We start from the raw sequence: 9,495 nt of genomic DNA, 5'->3' as shown, positions 1-9,495 counted from the left end.
CCTTCTAGCATGAGTTCCATTCATTCAGTTTTTCATGTATCCATGTTGCAGAAATGTGTGGGTGACCCTTTGTTGGTTATTCCCTTGGAGAACATTGGTATTTTTGATTCTTTTTCCTGTAAGGACGTCCCAGTGAGGATCTTCGATTTGCAATTTTGTCTATTGCGGATGAAAGACGTGGCTTTGGTAAGGGTTCTATGGCGGAACCAAAAGTTCAAGGAAGCTACTTAAGAAACCGAGGAGGACATAAAATCCAAGAATCCATTCTTATTCCCTACTCTGGAAATTTATGCTTAAAGTATGTGATATTCTTAGCATGTCGGTTTTTTGACTTTGTTAAAGAGAAAGGAGTGATTTCCTTGGCATATTTTTTTCTATCTTATTTATAGGTAAGAGGAGAGGCATGTGGAGTCCAATCATGCTTGTATTGCCTTGCGCCATTATTTGGGAGTGAATGATCCAAAGAGGGGAGACTAAAAAGCCCCAAGCTTTAGCCCTTGAAATTTTCTCAAACTTTGAGCTAACTATCATAGCGACAAATCATCCTATGATCCGTGTGGTATTGTTACGGGTCAGGTGACCCTAGTCGTAAGTTAACCAGTATGTTATTGGACAAGTTATTTCTTGGTTACATGAAGAACCATATAAATCGTATGAAATGTGATTACTGGAAGGGTTGAGTCGTATATTGTCCAGTGTCTAAGCCCTTGGTGTTCTATGATGGTCACGACTTAGACCATACGATTCGTATGGTCTAGAGATGATTGTGGCAAAAGAGTAGTAAGTTGGATAGAGTATGGTGGATCAATTCTTTTTCATGGTGACAACTCAAGGGTACAAGTCGTAAGTTCTGGTGACAAGTCAATGGTTTAACTCGTAACCAAATACAGGTTTTCTACAGCTTTAAGCTGGGGGCACTTTGGACATTTCCCACCCCAAGCCCATAAGACCCCACATCTTATAACACCTTTTGGTCATTCATTATACTCTTTACAAGATCAAACTCTCTCTAAACTTGCTTTAAATCCTCTCTTGAATGATTGGGCTAGGGTTTCTTCAAAGTGGTCATCTAAGAGATTAGGGATCAAATGTTCTCCATGAATATTCGTAACTCATACATGTGACTCTTACCTCAATGTTAGTTAACTAAAAACATATATTTAAAACATTGTTCACGAGTCATTAATTATGGTTTTGAAAAACCAAGGTTGGCAGTTTGAATGAATGTTATTGGGTATTGATTCCTAATGAGTTAATTTCTAACTATGCATGTTTTAACAATGGTTTTTCACATATAGGTGTATGGGGATTATGGTTTAACTAAAGGGTCATTTTTAATCCAAAATATTAAGGTTTTTGGTTTTGATAATGGTATGACCTCAACCTATTTGTGAAATTGTCAGTGAGAGTGATCTTGTCACATGAGGAATTATGTTTTATAGTAAGGCATTAGCCTAAGAATGTTAATGATTGGTAAATGATGTTATGAAGGCCTTGTTTTCCATAAATTAATTTGAAACACTAAATGGGATCGAGTCCCTAAATGATGGATTGAATTGACATCTTTGTTAGACAATGGGTTTGAGTCCCAAGATGATTAATAATGGTTATAGCCAAAGCTAAATCCAGAGTCGAGCCGATCAAGCGATGATGACGATGGTGCAAGGCTTGTCTTCTTCTTTCCTTACTATCCACATGAAGGATTACTTCTATAATTAAGCAAAAATATTTTCCTTTCTCCTACCAATGTGGGAGAACACTCCTTTTATAAAGTGAACATGCATTTCACTTTTCCTCTATTTCCTTTTCTTTATTTTTCATTCACATTTTCACCAGAACCCAATATTTTCCTTTCTCCAACCAATGTGGGAGAAATTTTATTTATAAAGTGAACATGCATTTAACTTTCCGTCTATTTTATTTTCTTTATTTTGGATTCATATTTTCACCATAACCCAATATTTACAAAACGCTTATAGAGCAATCAGATTCCAAAGCTGAAGCCTAGCCAAGCGATGATGATGGTGCAATACTTGTCTTCTTCTTGTTTCACTATACACATGAAGAAGTGCTTCAATAAATATGCACAAGGACTTTTCATTCTCCCACTAATATGTGGTCCGCGTATTTTATTCCAATTCAGATGCCTTTAGTGTTGAGAGGTTAGCTCGCATCTATATGCATGAGATAGTCTATTTGCATAGTGTACCCATATCCATCATTTTATACCAGGGTTTCGTGTTCACTTCTAGCTTTTTAGTAGGAGTTGGGTACCCAGGTGGATCTTAGTACAGCCTTTCACCAGCTTCAGGGTACGCAGTGTTTTCTAAGATTAATTTGAGATATGGTTACCATCAGTTGAGGATTTGAGTTGAGGATATCACGAGGACAGTTTTTAGTACTCATTATGGTCATTATGAGTTCCTGATGAGGTTATTTGTCTTGACTAATTACCCAGCCACATTTATGGATTTGATGAACAAAGTGTTCAGACCTTATTTGGATTCCTCCATGTTGTGTTCATTGATACGCCCAAATTACAAATTTCTAACGAAAGTGTAAGCAGTCGCTGTCAAATATAGAACCTAACTGGGTTGGGTGTCGAATTCCACAGGGAATACTGTGTTCACTAAGTAATGCGGTTGTTATTAGACTGTTGATTGAAGGTTCCAAAATAAAGGGGGTTTTGATATGGTAACAATATTCGTTCATATTTATATCACATAGAGGTCTAAATAATGAGAATTAATGTAAATGTAATTTCAATGAGAATGAATTAACTAGATTTATGCTCACCAAGATGTTCAAACAGTTAGAGTTGTGAATTTGTGATCGAATTCTAACTTATGTATTCAATTGCAAGAATTATTGAATTTTAAGAATTACCCACGTGTTTCTAAACCTAATGGGTTTTTCACCCTTTACTTCTCTTGAACTTAAAGGATTCATGCATTATTCAATAATACTCTCATGAGGTTTAATCCTGTAAAGGCATCAACCCATTAACCCAAAGGGTAAACCTATGGATCTCTTGTGAAACACTTCTTTTCCCAACATTCACTTTCTCGTCAAACAAGTAGTGTTCATGGACTCACTTCTCAAGTTTGCAACCAAGAGATGTCATTATAATGAAGAAGGATTCATGCAATTTATATAGACATTAGAACTCCACCTGATTCATAACTCCAAACAGTTCTCTACATCAAGGGTCCCATAACCCTAGTTATGGGAGTTTTACTCATCTCCATATAAGAAAACAAAGATAAATTGATGTTCATAAATAGATTCAGAAGAGTACTTACGAAATTCACAATATTCTTCTTCTCAATCTTCAATGGAAAATATAAAAACTAACAATCAGATCTCAATCTCTAGAATCAAATCCCAATGAAAAGTGTTACAAAATTCTCACTAGAGGGGAAAGTGTGAAAAATGATGACAAAAAATGCGGAATAAACCCTAATACTTGGTATTTATATGATTCCAGAACTGGGGTTTTCAAATTCAAACTTGAATTTTCTACTTTATGGTTGACGGTTCAAGCGACGGTCCGTCGCATGACCGATGGTCCATCGCATGGCCGACGGTCCATCGCATGGCCGACGGTCCATCACCTGAATCATCGTGGACCTCCAGTGTTTCTTCCTCCTATTTCTTGGCGACTATTTAGGGTGAAGGTTCATCGCAATGGCTACAGTTCGTCGCCTGGACCGTCGCATGACTTCCAATGATAATGTATTCTGCTTCTTGGAGATGGTTTAGACCGACGGTTCATCGTAGAGTCGACGGTCCATCGCCTGGACCATCGCAGGATGTCCAGAGTCTATGACTTCTATTGTTGGTTGATGGTTTAGGTCGATGGTTCATCAAAAAGTCGACGATCCATCGCCTAAACCATCGATGCTTATTTTTCCTTTGTTTAGCTCAGATTGTCCAAGTTATCCTTCACTCTCTGTTCTTATCCTGAAATACTAAAATACCCTATTAAATACAACAATGGCTGCTTTAAAAAACACAATTATCCTAAGAAAAGGGCCTAAAATGTTCCGTCAAAAGCCAGAATATCAACACCCTCAACTTAAGGCAATTGCATATCCTCAATAGTAGCGGATCTACCTTGTAATCAGGGGATTCATTCGAACCCCCTTCGATGGAAAATTATACTATTTTTTTACTATTTTTATACGGTTAAAAATATTTTTATGTATATATAGTAGATGTTGAATCTCCTTTGACTAGTCCATATGTTTACTTCTGAACCCCCTCAATGAAAATCCTAGCTCCGCCTCTGGTCCTCAAGCAACTCAACACCAAGATACATATACAAACGGCGTCGTGAAAAGCACTCAACATTCATATCAACACAAATATACAATAATTTAACTTTCCATTCAGCTAAGTGCTCTAACACATAAGGATCTACAACTGGCATCAACTACTACATAGCATATTTATAGCTACAGATACAATACCCTAAAGGAATTGGCAGTCTAAGGATAACTGTCATGCCCTTACAGCCAAAGAAGTCCACATCTCATTATATATAATCAATCTGTGGACAAAACTACTACTCTCACTTTCAGAACAGAAGTTACAAACATAGTGCACACCCATAAGCTTGCCCCCATCATCTAATGTTTTCTTATAACTGACTCACCAAGATCAAGCAGTACTTTTTAGGATCAGTAATAAGGTTTTGGGCTTGGTGAGGATATATCTTTAGGGAGAAGAGACTTGAAAACAAGAGGATCTCACTCTCTTCGCCCTTCTAGGTAGATACTCGCCAAGACTATAACTTCATTCAGTCATTTTAGCTCCTACTGTTAACCCATCCTAGCAACAATATTATTTTTTTTATTTTTTATTTTTTCATCAGCATCAGCCACCCTCAACTTATGTTGATTCTATCAGTTGAGGTGCACAATATCTACTTAGAAATATAACTAGACCCAGGCCAAATCTCACTCACAATTTAACTTGAATCAACCTTCTATGATTCCAATAACTCAGCAGTAACCACCCTCAACTTAGGCAATTTGCCTAAGTTAAAGTGCACAACATCCAATATCAGACCAGGGTCAACGCTAAATGCTAACATTTACTAGATATTGAATCACTATTTATTTTGGTAGAACAAACATTAACAAGGCTCAACAAGGTTGCAACGGAAAACAAAAACAAAAATTTTGGTGGGTCATTATTTTGGCTAAATAGACTAACAAACTAGGAGGCCTACTATCATGTCCTATTGAGTCAGAAACAAAATAGCAGTAAATGAATCGGTCAAGTTCTGGGTGTAGCATCTATGTAAGAACTACACAAAAACTCACACACTCAAGCACTAAGTTAAATCCTATTCTACTAACTCTTGGGGTTCGTAACATAAGGATATAATTACTTATATTTGTATGCTAGTTTCAAAATAACAGATAGTCACACAACACTTTCACCAACAGGAAAAGAAGAATTAATTATATAACACATGTACACAAACACTTTACCACAGTCACTCATCATTCACATATACAAACTGATGCTAGCATAAACGTCACTTTTATTTCATGGAATAGCACTACCAACAAAATATGACTTAAGAAAGAGAAACCACTTTTATTTCATGGAATAGCACTACCAGCAAAACATGACTTAAGAAAGAGAAACTTTAAACCTACATTTAATCTTAGACAATAAATGAAAATGCAAAAACTTAATAACAACCAACACAACCCCCCATGGTACAAGCACATCCCACACCCACAGAAAATAATGCTTTATCCTTAATGCGTATAATTTAAGTACAAAAGAGGGGAAATACTTATAGTGCCTCTTATTCATCTGAGGTGTCTGTGAAGTGTGGTGAGGCTCCTGCGTCCTTACCTGTGGTAGTGTTGGCCCCTATAGTGGTAGGGGCAATCAAAATCTTTCCTTCCAAAATTAGAGGTACTACATCTCTAGCCAGATCTACAGGTTGCCTCCTAGCTGGGGCTGAACTGGTAGACACTCTAGCTGCTTCGTCCTATGCTCTTTTCCTTTTTCTCTCCTTATCTCTCCTTGATCTCTTTCTTGGTTTCTTCATATTATGTTGCTCTTATTCCTCCAGTGTCATGGCTTTGAATCTCTTTCTTTTAGCGACTTTCCTTGCAACTTTTTTAGCTTTTTCAACTATTTTAGCTACTTTCTTACCCTTATCCTTGATTGGTCTCCCCATTAAGTCCACAAGACCTTTATCTTCATCACTTTTGATCTGGACTGGATCAAATATAGGTTGTTGTAGCTGCTGATTCATCTTGTCTACGTCAGCCCAAATTTGTCTAACCTCCTCAATCAATTTTACAAAATCTAAAATGGACATAGCATCCAGTTTCTTATTAATTCACTCTTTCATATTGTCCATTCTTAGTTGCATATTCGTGAAAGGCCTCACTACTTCCTCCATAATTCTTTTAATGAATGGTTTGAAATCTTGCCCCCATATAGCCAACTATTTTTCAAACCTTTTCTTTTCTCGGACTGTCTTTCCAAAGTTCTCTTGGTTCAGCCTATACTCAGAATAATGGGGTGGAACTGATGCAGAATTTGTGGTCCCACCCATAGGCATCAAAGTTGAACCTACCGATGTGGTCGGAGGCATATACGTAGCAAGCAGTAGTGGCATACCTGAGGGGAATTTTGATGACTCAAGAATGGCGCCGACTTATGCATGTCAAACTTTGAGTCATCCCTAATCTTTTCAATATTCTACTTGTGTATTTCCTGGATCGCATTATGTATTATGTTGATCAAAGGTACCTTCACCTTCTTTTATAATTCTATCGTAAGGTATGGAAATGGCAATGCAGTCTGAGTCTTGTGAGTGCAGTAAAATAACTCATCAGAATTAATGTGGCCAAAATCCACTATCAACCCCTTAGTCAAAGCAGCAACAATCATAGCTCTAGTTAGTTCTAGGTGGTAATCACCGTCTGTTAGTAGGGGTGTACAAACTGAACCGTTAAGTCGAACCGAACCGATAAATCAAATCAAACCGAGGAAAAAAACCGACTTATGGTTTGGTTTGATTGGCTTGGTGTTCAAAAAAACCGATCATTCTTGGTTTGGTTTGGTATTAGCAAAAATAAAATAAAATCGAATCTAAAACAAACCGACATAATACATATATAATTTTAATTTTTTATACGTAAAAAATATTACTTATAATCTACTTTCTAATTAATTTTATAACTTTTTTATATTCAGAAAATAGATATATATTCTTGAGCCTTTAGTTACAATATTTAGGGAAAAGGACATGAACTAACCATTTTAAAAAGAAATGGCCCACACTATGAAAATATGGACAATTGGAGCCAGTCGGCCCAATTTATTTCCTTTTTTTAGCCACTTGGCCCAAAACCACTCTCCTTACATAATTAAGGAAATTAAATGCTCTTTATAGTTGTTACTCTTAAATCAGTTTTCTTTTCTAAATATACTTTCTCAAATCTTCTTTTTTTTCTCCTCTATTATGCATCGATCAATCTACTGTATTTTATGATCAATATCAAAAATTGATTTGTTGTTTCTTGCATTTGAGCATTGAAAACTATGGACATGAAGCAAAAAATAGGAAATAAAGGAAAGTTAAAATTAACAGGTAAAGCGGTCAATTTTGACCTCAAATTTGTTGTTAATGATGATTATTTTACAGAATCATTACATACAGGTTTGTACTTGAAGCAATGTCATAGTTCTTTAAACTTGAAGAAGAAAAAAATAAAATAATGAGGTCTCTAAGTAAGAGAAAAGCCATGTCTTGGTCCATGTTCTTCTCAGAGGCTGATTCAATCACGGTGAGTCGAAGATGTTCTTCTTAGAGACTGACTCAATCACGGTGAGTCGGAGATGTTTTGATGCATGTAAAGATAAAAAAAAAATATGCCAATAGATACTCTTTTATACCAGATTGAGACATATTTTTTAAAAGAGAGAAGGGGAACCTTTGCATGCACATACAGTCTCTATACCCAATTGATACTCTTTTATACTAGTTTGATACACTTTTATACCACATTGATACACTTTTAAAAAAAAAAAGGGAACCTATGGATGAATATACAGTCTTTATACCCATTTAATACATTTTTATGTCACATTGATACACTTTTATACTAAATTGATATACTTTTTTAAAAAGGGAGAGGGAATTCTTTGCATGCACATGCAATCCCTATACTCAGTTGATACTCTTTTATACCACATTGATACACTTAAATTCAACATCAGATATCCACTGACCTCCATATTTTATCATTATTGAAACTAAAACTGAAGTTGAAGCTATTACTTTGTATCAATTTTGAGCAAATTTACAATGGGAATAAATGATACAAAGCTAATTGAATGCAGATTTTTGGAGATTTTATACAAAATTTATGGAAGAAGAAAGATTAATTGAAGTATCGAAATAGGTAAAAGAATGGAGGGTTTGGGAGTTTGAATGAAAAGGAAATTGTGAATGAAAAGGAAAGAAAGAAAGAGAAAGTTACTTTAACGACATTTTCGATTATGTTTAAGCATATGACAGTGAAGGTTAGCTAGTGAAATTAGTTTGTGGCTATTTATAGGGTATTTAATTTTGAGTGCTATTTTTATGATATTATTTTAGTTTTAGTTGCTATTGCTGTCCTTTTCCCTAATATTTATCCATTAGTAACAGATTAATATAAAACCCAATATTAATATAAGAACCTATAACTCTTCAATCGCTTCACTTTACATTTTACTTTTCAAGTTTTCAGAGAGTTCTCAGTATTTCCTCATCTTACTTTTCTCATTCTCCTTATTCGTCAAGTTTTGATTTAGGTTTGTTTCTCTTCTTTCTCTTTTTTCTTGTGGAATTATGTTATAGTTAATTATTTTATGGAGTTACATTTTTAATAAGTTGTCTCCAATTCTTCATTCTTCTTTATGCTCACATTTTATGTGAAGGAAACTTTTAGACAAGCTATTGCGACTAGTGACTTACAAATTGAACCACTGAGTATCCACATAATATTTCTTTGAGAGATAGTAGTTTAAACGTCTTAATAATTTGCCAACTTAATTTTAATTGGAACTACTCTATGACCATTGTTTTTTTTTAATCTTTTTAGTGAAAACATTTAATATTTTCTTGAATCACATTATAATTGTAAAAAAACCGAGAAAAAAACTGAAAAACTATAAAAAAAAAATGAAAAAAAATGATTAAAACTGAAATATAAAAACCGATTGTATATTGATTTGATTTGGTTTATAGATTTAGAAAACCAACATTGTTGGTTTGGTTATACCAACCCGACCTATGTACACCCCTATCTGTTAGCATCAACCTCAGCCTAACAATTGCCCACAAAAACAGGGCCCTAAATCTTAGGGACGACTTAGATATTTTTCACGGGGGTTGTGTAGCCATCCAGGCTCTCCTCCATTTATCAATATTCTAGCTTACCACGGATTTTGTTGAGTCCGTGTGAA

The sequence above is a fragment of the Capsicum annuum genome, chromosome 11 (genome assembly GCF_002878395.1).
Source record: "Capsicum annuum cultivar UCD-10X-F1 chromosome 11, UCD10Xv1.1, whole genome shotgun sequence".
Taxonomy (NCBI): domain Eukaryota; kingdom Viridiplantae; phylum Streptophyta; class Magnoliopsida; order Solanales; family Solanaceae; genus Capsicum; species Capsicum annuum.
Note: the sequence above shows the minus strand (reverse complement) of the source record.